This window comes from Somniosus microcephalus, chromosome 1 (genome assembly GCF_052327205.1).
Source record: "Somniosus microcephalus isolate GS21.2 chromosome 1, FLI_Smic_1.0, whole genome shotgun sequence".
In the NCBI taxonomy this organism is placed as follows: domain Eukaryota; kingdom Metazoa; phylum Chordata; class Chondrichthyes; order Squaliformes; family Somniosidae; genus Somniosus; species Somniosus microcephalus.
Window position 1 is genome coordinate 148,267,787 of NC_140987.1, and position 13,859 is coordinate 148,281,645.

Sequence of the window (13,859 nt, forward strand, 5' to 3'; positions counted from 1 at the left end):
CATTTTTCCTACAACATATATCTTGGCCAAGAGTTTCCGCTTTGCCTTTCCCTCAGCTCATCCGTTGCTGAAACCCTCATCCATGCCTTTGTTACCTCTAGACTTGACTATTTCAACGCACTCCTGGCTGGCCTCCCACATTCCACCCTACGTAAACTTGAGGTCATCCAAAACTCGGCTACTCGTGTCCTAACTCGCACCAAGTCCCATTTACCCATCACCCCTGTGCTCGCTGACCTACATTGGCTCCCGGTTAAGCAGCACCTCGATTTCAGAATTCTCATCCTTGTTTTCAAATCCCTCCATGGCCTCGCCCTTCCCTATCTCTGTAATCTCTTTCAGCCCCACAACCCCCCCGAGATATCTTCGCTCCTCTAATTCTGCCCTCTTGAGGATCCCTGATTATAATCGCTCAACCTTTGGTGGCCGTGCCTTCTGTTGCCAAGGCCCTAAGCTCTGGAATTTCCTGCCTAAACCTGTCCACCTCTCTACCTCTCTTTCCTGCTTTAAGACACTCCTTAAAACCTACGTCTTTGACCAAGCTTTTGGTCAGCTGCCTTAATTTATCCTTATGTGGATTGGTGTCACATTTTTTTTGTCTTTAGATACTCCGATGAAGCACCTTGGGACGATTTACTACGTTAAAGACGCTATATAAATACAAGTTGTTGTTGTTGTTGTTGTTTGGGCGCAGTCGGCAATCCAGGCACAAACTGGGCTCATAATTGCGCTAGTTTTGCCAAGTAAACTTTTTTGCTCAAGTTTCCGTTCAAACCTATTTGCATATCACCGAATGTAAAATCTCCTGTGAACCAGCGCAATCAGGCAGCGTTTTAGAATGTAATTTAAAAACACGTTTGCATTAAACATATTCCTGGATTATATTTAAGAGTGGTAAACTGGTGCAATTTTATTAATGCAACTTAAAACGGGTTAATAACAAAAAACATTTATTCAGAGTAACTAGTTCACCACCTGTGAGTAACCCGATTTTTAAATAACTGAAAATGACTTTAAAAAACTATACAGAACCATTTATTAGTTACATTGGTGTACAGTTTCTTAGTAATTTGAAAAAATAATATTTAAAAGCTTTTAAAAGGTGCCTATTAGTGTCCTTGTGCCAAAAGAAAGCTTAATTTTAAGAGCCTCGTCAAAGGCCCACAAACGGGTGATTAATTCGATTGGGGGTGTGGTCAGTTTTGTGTGGGCTTCCAGCGCAATGTTTGTTAGCGCAGAAGATTGCGGAAACTCAATTTGCACTGGGCTTAATTTGTGCTTGCAATTCCTCGATCTTTTGCACTGATTTGGCAGATTTGCGATGAAGCGAAAACTCCAGGATCTTGTGCATTACTAATAAAGAAAGAATTTTCCATTTTGCTTCTCCAGATGTTTGTATAGATGAAAAAGTTTAATCCTGTTGCATTTTTTCAGAGTTTGTCTTAACATCAGTAATTGTTATTCAGAGCTATACCGTAAAGGAACTAACTATATGTAAAATTGATCACAGGTTTCATTACGATTTATGTTGGAATTAGGTTTAGGAAGTTGAGAAGCACAAGATTCGGCAACAACAATGATGGAAAAAGACTTTGATTGATGGGGTAGACATTGTATTATTTAATTAGTTGAAAAGGGCAGGATAAAAATATGCAATGTTCAGGTCTAACTACTCACTATCTTTTGATAACATTTAAGAGTAATTGATTTTAGGTCTCATTTACTTAGTAAATGGCTTAATAAAGCCTTATTACTGAGTCAAGAATGCTGAATTTAGGAGATAATTAATTTTTAGTCCAATCATTTTGAGGGTGAATTTCCTTGGAGCTTCTCCCTCTTCACCACTGTACCTTTGCTGGAAGTGCAGCAGACACCCCATTTACACATAAATAAAGTTTCCGCCGCACTTCTTGCAACGTTATGGCAGCAGAGCAGGAGAAGCTCCGAGGAAATTCGTCCCATTGGCACAGATATTTACAGGAAAGCAGGGAGGGTACGGCAGAGGCTGAAAATGGCCAAAGAATCCAGCAAGGCCGGGGACACGAAACTCCTGCTGGATTTAATGGCAGCACATCATTATCATTTATTTTTCCTCTGTTTCACACCCAGCGGCCGATCAGAGCTTGATTGGGGTGGGGGGTGGGGAGAAGAGAGAAGCCATCATGGGGTGGGGGGGAGTCAACGATTGGGGGGTGGGTGGTGCCAGCCAAGATCGGCAGAGAGCAGACTGAAGACTTCCTTGAAGGGCCGGGAGGAGAATTCCTGCTTCTCCTGGCCCACACGGAGTGCTGAAAAAGGCACTTACCTTGTGGAGCTGGCAGCTCCTGCCTCCCTTTTACTGCCGGTTTGTCCAACCCCTGGGAAACCCACACAGCAGCTGTGAATTTTAAATGTGGCTCCCAATTAAATGTGCTTGACTAATCTACTGGAATTTTTTGAGGATGTAACTGGTAGAATAGATAAGGGAGAACCAGTGGATGTGGTGTATTTGGACTTTCAGAAGGCTTTCGATAAGGTCCCGCATAAGAGATTGGCGTGCAAAGTTGAAGCACATGGGATTGGGGATAAGGTACTGACTTGGATAGAGAACTGGTTTGCAGACAGGAAGCAAAGAGTTGGAATAAATGGGTCTTTTTCCGAGTGGCAGGCAGTGACTAGTGGGGTACCGCAGGGATCGGTGCTAGGACCCCAGCTATTCACAATATATATTAATTATCTAGACGAGGGAACTAGATGTAATATCTCCAAGTTTGCAGATGACACAAAGCTAGGTGGGCGTGTGTGCTGTGAGGAGGATGCCGAGAAACTCCAGTATGATTTGGACAGGTTGGGTGATTGGGCAGATGCATGGCAGATGCAGTATAATGTGGATAAATGCGAGGTTATCCACATTGGTGGCAAAAACAGGAAGACAGATTATTATCTCAACAGCAATAGATTGGGAAAAGGGGAAGTGCAACGAGACCTGGATGTCCTTGTGCACCAGTCGCTGAAGGTAAGCATGCAGGTGCAGCAGGCGGTTAAGAAGGCAAATGGTATGTTGGCCTTCATAGCGAGAGGATTCGAGTACAGGAGCAAGGATGTCTTGCTGCAGTTGTACAGGGCCTTGGTGAGACCACACCTTGAGTATTGTGTGCAGTTTTGATCGCCTTATCTGAGGAAGGATGTTCTTGCCATGGAGGGAGTGCAGCGAAGATTCACCAGACTGATACCTGGGATGGCAGGAATGACGTATGAGGAGAGATTGTGTCGATTAGGCTTATATTCGCTAGAGTTTTGAAGAATGAGAGGGGATTTCATTGAAACTTATAAAATTCTAACAGGACTAGACAGACTAGATGCAGGAAGGATGTTCCCGATGGTGAGGGATCCAGACCCAGGGGTCACAGTCTAAGGATAAGGGGTAAGCCATTTAGGACTGAGATGAGGAGGAATTTCTTCACCCAGAGAGTGATGAACCTGTGGAATTCTCTACCACAGAAGGCAGTTGAGGCCAACTTATTAAATATATTCAGGAAGGCGTTAGATATATTTCTTAAGGCTAAAGGGATCAAGGGATATGGGGAGAAAGCAGGGACAGGGTACTGAATTTGGATGATCAGCCATGACCTCATTAAATGGCGGAACAGGCTCGAGGGGCCGAATGGCCTACTCCTGCTCCTATCTTCTATGTTCTAATTGCACTGTGGGAGCCAGATTTAAATATGTTAATGAAGTGTCCCACCTATCCATGGTGGGGACACTCGGATGACATGAAATCCGCTGCTGTAAAAATAGCAATGGGTTGGGGTCAAGTTCCCCATTTTTTTTTTCATTTTAACCACCCTCCCGACTCTCTCCCACCTGTTGTGGGGAGTTAATATTGAGGCCATCATCTTTAAATATTATGTACTCCAATCATACTTCAGCAACAAAGATCTGTTCATCATATTTCCTTTCATCTGGAAGTTAATTACTCCTCACAATGGGGAGCAGATGTCTTGGGTAGAATGCTATTCCCAAATACTTGTGCCTTCTTGGAACCAAAGAAATTGTGGGTGGTTCAATGTAGTCTTAATTAAATATTTATGAAGTGGCATTATTTCTAATTGTTGAAGTTACTCATGCTCTTTGATAACTGAGAGTCACTGAGCCAAGTCTAGTAACAGAAATATCCAACTGCAACTTACATTTGAATAGTATTGCTCGTGTCTCAAAACAAAGAAAGAGAATCCCCCTCCACGTTTCACTCATTGCTTCACACAGAAAGGGAAAAGGGATAAATGGAGGGGGTTGGGCTAAAGAAATAAAAGCGGGAGAAATTTGGCATGTTAGCGCCCCCAGTTAGTGCCTGGCAGGGGCGCTAACGTGGCGCTCAGGCAGTAGCGCTGTGGCGGGGCGAAACCCGCACCATAGCGCCAGCAATAACAGTTAGTGCCTCAGCACCTTTTGCCATGAAGATCATGATGTCAGCAAGCATGCAACGCTCGCTGGGCGCCCGATCTGCAAACTTCAGTAGCGCCCCCCAACTTACCGCCTCGCGCCGACAGCACCAGGGAGTGGAGGAGTGAACCAGCCAGCTGGTGGCTGGCGGGGCGCTATTTAAAGGAATGTGCCCCAGCTGTCAAGGAACTTCCGTTCCAAAGATCAGACATGAGTGCCAGAGAGCGCAGGATGTATCTGCTGCCAAATAAAGGCTGCTTAGTCCCCGGAGTGTTGTGGTCCATCAAAGGACTTTGCATTTCATCGCACAGCAAATCGCCGTTCTGCACTCCCCGAATCATTGGGGGCTGGTTTGCAGACTCCAGCGATCCTCCCCTTTAATGGCTGCAAGGCACCTGCACCAATGCTCACTCTCGATTACACAACATCTCATATTCGTTATCACTTGGAGCCTAACGCCACTCATGCCTGATTTAGTGCTCCCCTGCATTTTTGAGCGCTGAAACTGAATTTAGCGGGCAGCGAGATTGATTAGCGTCTGGCGCTAAACTTCCAACTTCTTGCCCCAACCGGGGCGACACCGAATTTCTAGCCCTTTAAAGTATGTTCGAAGAATAGGATTTTTAGGAGGTTTTTGAAAGCAGAGACGGAGGTGACTAGTCAGAGGGTAGTTGGTAAGGAATTTCGTACCGATATAGTGACTGAAAAATAGAATGGTGTAGTGGAGAGAAAAAGAGATAAAGAGTCCCCAGATGTTAGAGGAGCGGAAGGTGCAAGCAGAGACATAAGGTAGGAGGAGATCATTAAGGTATAGTGAAGCAAGTCCCTGAAGGGATTTTAAAGTGAAGACAAGAATTTTGAAGTCCACTTACTGAGGCACAAGGGAACCAGTGGAATTTAAAACCACAGGTTCCAAATTTCCCTTCAAGACAATTGTCACCATCTGCTGAGAATCAAAAATAAACTATTAATATTGAAACCACATAACATCCCAAGCTAAAAGGGCTCTGCAGTGGCTTAGTCACAAAAATATTTTTCTTTTTGGCAATCCTCACTCAAAAACTACTAATCTGCTTCACATCACCTATCTGTGTAGGGCTTGGAATAAAGTAGTCTCACTTCTAATTATTCTGGAATAGCACAATATGACCTGAGACTGCTTAAAAGTCTTTTGGATGAAAAATAATTGCTTGCAAATCACTTCCTGTGTAAACCAGTAAACATGTGGTGTAAACTATATTTTGTGTGTTTCTTTTACTCAAAGCACCTTTATTTTGACCCTTTTTATCTGTGGCTTATTTTCCGAAACTCTCTTCATACAAGAAGATCCTGTCAATACTGAGCAGCAAAAAACTAAGTGAGTAACTGGGAATTTTACTGTAAAATAATGAGCTACAATTTGCTGTGACAGGGCATCTAATGGCATCTGCTGTTCGTTAGACTTGCCCTTGCACGTTTAGGCTTTTTAATTTTTTGCATGCCACATTGCTGAAAGTGCAAAATGATAATGGCGCAGTGAGGGAAACCGGGCACCTGGGGCCTGAGTGAATAGGGCAAGCAAATGTGTATCTCCTTAACCAATCAGATTGAAGGATTGTGAAGTAAACAGCACAAGGACTGAGCAGGAAGTGTAAATTAGTGAGTAAATTCAATGTCAAATCAGGTGCAAAAAGAGAAATAAATAGAGGAAAAGAAAAATTGCACTAAGAGAGAGAGAAAAAAGGGATAGAAAGGAAAAGTAATTTTTTTTTGAAAATTTTACATTTTAAAAATCTACAATTAAAACATGAAGGAATGAGACTCCACACTTGTAATAGTTAATATTCAGTGCCAATGAGTTTGATTGGCAGTAATTAACACTTTTTTTATCACGTTGTTAAAAGAGTACTTAGACTAAAAGGGAAAGACTTAACTTTCTGTGGCGTGTTTAGTTCGTATCTAACGCGCAAATACAACTTCACGCCATTCAATCCATTTCAATGGTGAGCCAGACAGCGCAATGCCGTTTTCACAAAGCTCACGGTGGAGTGGCGCATCTCAGACAGCACCTTTTAGATTTTTGAGTTTAACCACGCATCTGCCCTTGCCTGAAGTTGTTGTAGCATTTGTGCATAAATAACAGCGAGTGCCATCAGCCTCACCATTATTTTGACAGCAAATTCTGTCCCATTATATTATTCTAATTTACTTTGATATCACTATCATCTGTTGGAATCAAAGTGCATGAAGAAAAGGTGAGCCATTATTTGTATGTTAAATAAAAGTTTGCTTTAGAAATAAAACATTTTGAGAAATGTTTTACCTTTACCTAGCAGTCCCTGTTGTCTCCATTGTTTTATTGTTTTTTTTGAGCTTTGATTCGTTAGCAATGAAGTAACTGTTTATAGCTAAGTCACTGTCTCACCAATGTATACATGCCTTATATTCTACTGGGCCAAATAGTCATTTCAGACAGGAAACACTGTACTCCAGTTGTACTGATGGGATCATTTCAATGGGAATATATGTGTAAGGGGTGGTGTGTGTGGTCAGCTTTGCCTCTGACTCCTGAGTGGTTCGAATCGTTCCCACTCCCTTGGTTCTAGACTTTGGACTTATTTGGGGGTTGTAATGAAATTGCAACAGACACCTGAGTTGGTGAAAAGAACTTGGATTTTATGTGAGACAGGAAAATATACACAACACAATAATCTTATCACTCTAAAAGGGGGAACAGTTCGGAATATATGAGGGAGAATAACAATAGACAGAATACTTCACCCCTCCCAATCCCACTACACTGACTAAGTTGGACTCCAGTGGACATGGGAAAATGCTCACCAAACGACTTTCTTGACAGTTGTAGAGGTTCGCGATTTCAGGGTTCTCTAGGTGTGACAGTTGGGGCCTGCCGTATCCCGGACGCGGTAGAAGACTTCACCTGCATTGCTTTTTCAGTCTTCGCATGTCCGCTGATGCGGTCGGGTGCGTATTGGATCTATCGGGTAAGTACCCAATTTCCTTTGGTCAGCAATAGGGTTTAGAGTCTTTTCATCAAATCTTACCCAGGGGTAAGTCAGAATAGCTTGTAGAGTGGAAACAAGTTTGCGAGTCTTCGGTTTCTTCCAGGTTGGTTTCTTGTTGGTCGCAGTGGCCCAATATTACCTAGTTGCTGGTAATATTTTGGTTGTTTGTTTCTTGGGGCCCTTGGTTGCCGCGATTCCTTTCTCCTTTCCTTCTGTTCTCCTTCTGTTGTCCTCCCGTCAATTGATTGATTTCAACTGAAAAAGCAGGCCCCAATTATACCGTTTGAGGCCTTGCTTATCTGCCTGACAAATCTTCTCTGGCCCATTGTCAATTTTGGCGGGCTCGTTAACTTTAATAGTTTTGAATTCTTTAACGGGTTTCGAGCTGGTCCCATCTATTTTTAATTGATTTAAGTTGGTGTAAACTAGGTTCGGGACGGCCCGTCGAAACCTAAATTGGCTTTAAATGACTGTTTAATCTTTGGTCCGATTAGTAAATTTTGTCTTCTCCTGCTGGGGCCAGGGTCCCTTTTGTTGGTCAGTGGCATGTACTGCATTATGCACACTCTTGATGGCTCTGTAATTTTGGCAAGAACTGCTCTTCTGTAGGCCTTTTGTCATTTATGTGAAACGACTGAGACAGCCCAGAACATTCCCAGACAGTTTGGCCTATGCCAATACCCAAACTGCTTGTTTTACAGAGGCCCATCCCAACCCCTTTGTCACAGCCTTCCACAGGCCTGGACATGTCCTTTTAAAATAACCAACATCCTGGGGTTTTAACTTTAAGCCCTTTTTTGGCCCATCATTCTTTAAAACAGTCCAACAATCTCTTCTTTGGGGTAATCTTCTTGGTTTGAGGGAATCTGCAGAATTTGCAAACCTTACACTCCCCTCTGTGATATTTTATCCACTATAGTATCATCCTGGGTGAGCAAAATTTCTGATCCCTGGGAGCCAACCTTCCCCTGTATTATCTAAACTAAAAACCCCAAAACAAAACACTCTCCCGTTCCCCTTTAGGTGTAGTGTTCAAAATATATACAAGGTACGAAAATTTGCCTATATCCACATCCAAGCACGGAGGGGGTCCAACACCACTGCACCACTTGGAAAAAAAATTACACACACATAGGAAAAATAACGACACACACACTCATCAAACTTTATTTTTAATAACAGTCAAGGTTTGTTTTATACCTGGTCATAGGCTTTATTTTTATTTTTGTCCCATGCTCCCTCGTGTTGGGAGTGGAGCATCCTGTCCCTTCCCTTGCACTTTGTGCACAATAAGTAGAAAACTATACTGAGCTGGCAAACCACTAAAATGTGTGAAGCCATTCGAATCCAAGAAGGGACATCTATATTTTCAAAAATATCCCACCAGGGTGGAACTACGATATCCAAGATCTTGGCCCCTATCTCGACTGTCTTCTGTTCTAATGTATAGAAATGCTTTTGTGATATGACCACTGCTTTTAATAGGGCGGTAAGATGTTCTGGTAGAGGGGGAATTTCATAGCTGAAATGTGTTACGTTTCTCCTCTGTTAGGATTTTTCTTAATTGGGTCTTTAAACCATTTAGTTGTGTTTGTAGCTCTATATCGTCTAGGCTATTTACTACTGAGGAAGCAGTGAAAATGTCATTCCAGGTCCGCCTTCTTTGTCTCCCCGCGCCCATATTATGCTCAGGATGTAAACTGTACAGTTTCGCTTTGTCTACACTGGCAAAGTCGAATTCATAAAATTTCTAAACATTTCCTTCAGCAGGGCTTGGTACAACTGCTCTGTCTCCTTAGGACACCACTCAGGTAAGTGTACCTCGGTAAGGTTCAGGATCACTGAGGCCACTGCATAGTGTACCCCCTGGTACAGTAACTTATTGGTCGGCACCAGGACTAACCCATTCCCTGGTCCCTTGGTGATGGTACGACACCTCTGTACTATAGTCCGTGATGTCGTGGTTGTGGGCAGGGGCTTCCGGGGGCGGGTTACGAGTTCGGTGGCATTGACTGGGATCGGGGAGTGTGGGATCGCGCACGCATGCAGGCTAGAATCCCACCCCATCCCCTCCCCAGCATCTTGCCATTGCCTGTGGAAAATGATGGATATGCCTGTGGGGCAGACTTTCTCTGACCCCCACATACAAACATAAACTCCCTGATCCGGCTCCCATCACTTGTCCCAGCACACACTCACTCCCCCTCGGGTCCTTGTAATCATCCGATGGGTATTGTTCCCCAATCGTTCCCAGTCAACTGTACGGTCCCCTATGTCCTTGCTCAGCTTTCTGAGCCACCACCACCTATCCAAAGGAATCTGTCACTTACATGTCAAACACACACGTTTCCCCTCGGTGATGCTGACCCTTGTAGCAACGACCTGTACCCTGGGGCATGGGATGGAGGCCTCTCCGTACGTGAACCCAGTCTGGCTGAGTCGAGTTAGACCCCAGCCACCCTGGCCACCTTCCCTCATGGAAGTAAATAGCGAGCTCCTCCACACCCCGTTTGCCACCCCCTGCGGTAACAATCGGTGCTCTCTCTCCCGAGCACCCATAGATGTGGGAGTTCTCCACGTCTCCTCGGTCACCGATGCTCACCCCTACTAGGGCGAGCAGGAGCAGAACCTTTCTCATGCCGATTTTCTTTCTGTAGGGACACACAAAACAGATAGCCATGTCCCGAGAAGGTTCTCTGGCCTGACACAGTTACCGAAATTTTCAAAACTTAAACTTATCATAAACTAAAATTAGACTATTTTAAAAATTCCAAAATTACCAAACTGTAAAAACGCTCTTAAACTAAAAGCTATATACATCTGCCGCCTTTCTCCGGACGGCCAGGCTAATTCCTGTTAGGCCTCTGCCTTTTGTGGAATCTGGGCAGCTTGTATGCCTGGGCGTAAAGTGACCTGTGCCACCAGACCCGGAGAGCCCTTCTTAAAAGAACTGGGGGGTTTTCCGTTTCCCAACTGACCGGAGGAGTGTGCCCTCCTGTGCTGCAGCACACTACCCCATTCTGTGTGGCTGCCGAGTCCTTACCCTGTCCTGTGGGTTCTGCGCAGCCTGATGCCGCAGGCTAGGGACACTTGTCTCTCTCTCTCTGCCCAACGTTACCTCTCCTGTGAGTCCCTCACCTTTGGAGACGGCAGGTTGGGGACCTGTGTCCTTAGACTGGTCCCTGACCTTGGTTTTTCCCTTTTTGTTAAGGGCTCTCCTGGGGCTGGACCGTTTAAATTGATACTCGGGTGTCCACGGTAGTTTAGGCTGTGGTATGCGAGGAGACCTTCTTAAGGCTCCGGCTACTGGGGGTGTACCTGAGTCCCACTTAATTGGTGGGAGAGTCTCTCCAGTCACACACGTCACTGCCCCCACCTTTGCGGTCTGTGAGTCTGCCACAGCTGCAGGCTGATGCTCTCTAGCTTTAACACGGTTCGCCCTTGCTGGCCGTTCCCCACTCTCAATTTTGAACAGCTTGCACTGATTAACGTGGAACCACTTTGTGCGGCGAGGCATCTTTACGGCATAGACCATGGGGCTTGCCTTATCCACAATGCTATACGGCCCCATATACAATGGTTCGAAACTCCCCAACCGGGCAAAGTTCCTTACCATGACCTGATCCCCTATTTCCCACTCGTGGTGCCTGTTGGATTCTAGCAGCAGTCGGTTACTCTGATGCTGTTTTCCCATGTTACTAGCAGCCTGCCAGTGAATCTGTTTGAGGTGTTCAAACAGATTCCTGACAAAACTGTCCCGGTTCACCTCTCTGAGCTGACCTTCTGTGAGCACCGGGGCTAGTACATGGGTGAGGGTCCGCATAACCCTGCCAGTCATCAGCTCGTGTGCGGAATACCCCGTGATTTTTGATTGGCTGGCTCGGATCCCCATTAGGATCAATGGGAGGACTTCTACCCACTTCTTGGGTGAGTCTCCCATCTCCTTGCGCAGCCTTTCTTTTATAGTGCGGTTTAAATGCACCACAGGACCTGATGACTGTGGGTTGTAGGCAACGTTCCATTTCCCTTCGATGCCGAGTACCATGAGGGTCTCTTGCATGACCTGTCCGGTAAAGTGACTCCCTTGGTCAGACTCCACATACTGTGGTAGTCCCCATCGTGAGAACACTTCCCTGACCAGGATCTTAGCTGTACCCAATGAGATAGCTGTTCGGCAGGGAAAAGCTTCCACCCACTTTGAAAACACATCCACCAGGACTAGGCAGTACTTGTAGCCTTCCTGGGCGGTGGGTAGGGGCCTGGTGTAATCGATCTGGATCGACTGCCATGGTCCCTCTACCCTCCTGGTGTGTCCCAAAGATACCTTCCTTTTCTGGGGGTCAGGGTTACTGGCAGCACACACCAGACAGCCGGCACAGAACTCGCGGACCTGTTCCCTCAGTCCTGGCCACCATCCTGCCTGTTCCACCCACTGCCAGGTGGCCTCAGGCCCGGGATGCCCCGCTCCTGGACCCTCATGGGCCAGTTGGAGGAATTCCCTTTGGTGCTGCTGCGGCACTACCCATTGCTCCCCCCTGAACAGCATGCCTTCCTTGACCCTGATGGCTGCTGTATCGTACGGGCCCTCTACTTTCTCCCCTTTTGTGAGCGCGTTCAGGACGGCTCTGAGGACGGGATCCCGTACCTGGGCCTGCTTTAGGTCCGGGACCAAAGCTACCCCTTGTGTGCCTCCCTTATCCCGGATTGCAGCTACCAAACCTGTTCGGTAGGGGTCCCAAAACTCTCCTTCCCTAGCTCCCTGCTTGGCCAATTCATCTGCCTTCTGGTTGCCCTCCCGCATGGGTTGTGTCTTCGAATGGGCTTTAAATTATGGATATAGACCTTCCCTTCTTCCCCTACGGCTGTCATGATTTTCTCCAGCAGACGCTTGATTGCCAGGGGTCTCCCGTCAGCGGAGGTGTATCCGCGACGGGACCAGATGGCCAGGTATTCCGTACACGAATTGCATGTGAACATGCTGTCCGAGCAAATCGTGTATGGGATAGGGAATTCCTCTGGGTGTGTAACCACGTACACGACCGCGGACAGTTCAGCCTGCTGGGCGCTCATGGTGCTGGGGAGTTTAATTGCCAGGGCAATGTCTGCCCCGGGTTATAAACTCCACATCCTGTGAGTCGTTCCCCAGCAGATACTGTGCTCGAACCGTCTACATAGATTTTACGGCCTGTGGGGTATATCCCGGCCTGAAAACCTATGTTGACTTCCCATTTTCTTCTTCTTCTTCTTAGGCAGTCCCTCGGAACCGAGGATGACTTGCTTCCACATTAAAAATGAGTTTGCAGGTGACTGATGAGTCCAATGCGGGACCTACAGTCTCTGTCACAGGTGGGGCAGATGGTGGTTGAAGGGGCGGTTGGGTGGGGTGCTTGGGTTGACGTGCACTCCTTGCGCTGCCTGCGCTTGGCTTCCGCTTGCTCCCGGCGAAGAGACTCAAGGTGTTCGGTGCCTTCCCGGATGCTTCTCCTTCACTTTGTGCGGTCTTGGGCCAGGGATTCCCAGGTGTCGCTGGGGATGTTACACTTTTTCAAGGAGGCTTTGAGGCCTTCAACGGAACACCGGTGGGCCGTCCCTGGATAAATCATGTTGGCTGCGAGCTTCGGCTCACAGAGACCTTTCACCCTTAGGTCCATCTGGGAGAGAAGCAGGGTCCAGCGAGCAATGCGGGCACTGCTCACTGTCCCATCTTTAATTCTCCCATCTAGGGGCATTTGGGTGGGCGTGTGATGGGTGAGGAGGGTGATGGGCGAGGTGCCTGTGAAGATCAATGATCTTTTCACAGCCCAGTGAGTGGCGAGGAGGTGCCTCTCACAATTGGAATAGCCCTTTTCCACATCTGTGAGTATCCTGGAGGAGTAAACCACTGGTCTCAGCTGGCCGTGCCGCTCCTGGAGCAGCACTGCACTCAGACTATCCCCGCTGGCTGCTACCTCCAAGAAAAACTCTTTTTCCTCATCAATGGCCCCTAAGCTGGCGCGGTCTGCAAATTTTGTTTGAGTTTTACAAATGCTGCCTCGCAACCCTCATCCCAAACCCACTCCACTCCCTTATGTAGGAGTTGGCGTAGAGGGGCTGCTGTGGCTGCGTAATCCTCAATAAAATCTCGACAGTACCCGGTTAGCCCTAGAAAAGATCTCACTCCTGTCACTGTATTGGGGGCTGGTAACTTTTGCACTGCTTCCCGTCTGGCTTTATCGATGGCCCTTTCCCCTGCATGCACAGCCAGCCCTAGGAATTTTACTTCCTGTTGGCCGATCTGTACTTTCTTGGGGTTTACTTTAAAGCCTTCTTGCCTGAGCAACTCCAGCAGTTCAGCCAGTAGTGGACCATGTTCCTCTCCTTCATCGGTGAATAGGAGCAGGTCATCCACATACTGAACTAACTGCCGAGGCCGGCTGAAGCTCTTTAAACAAT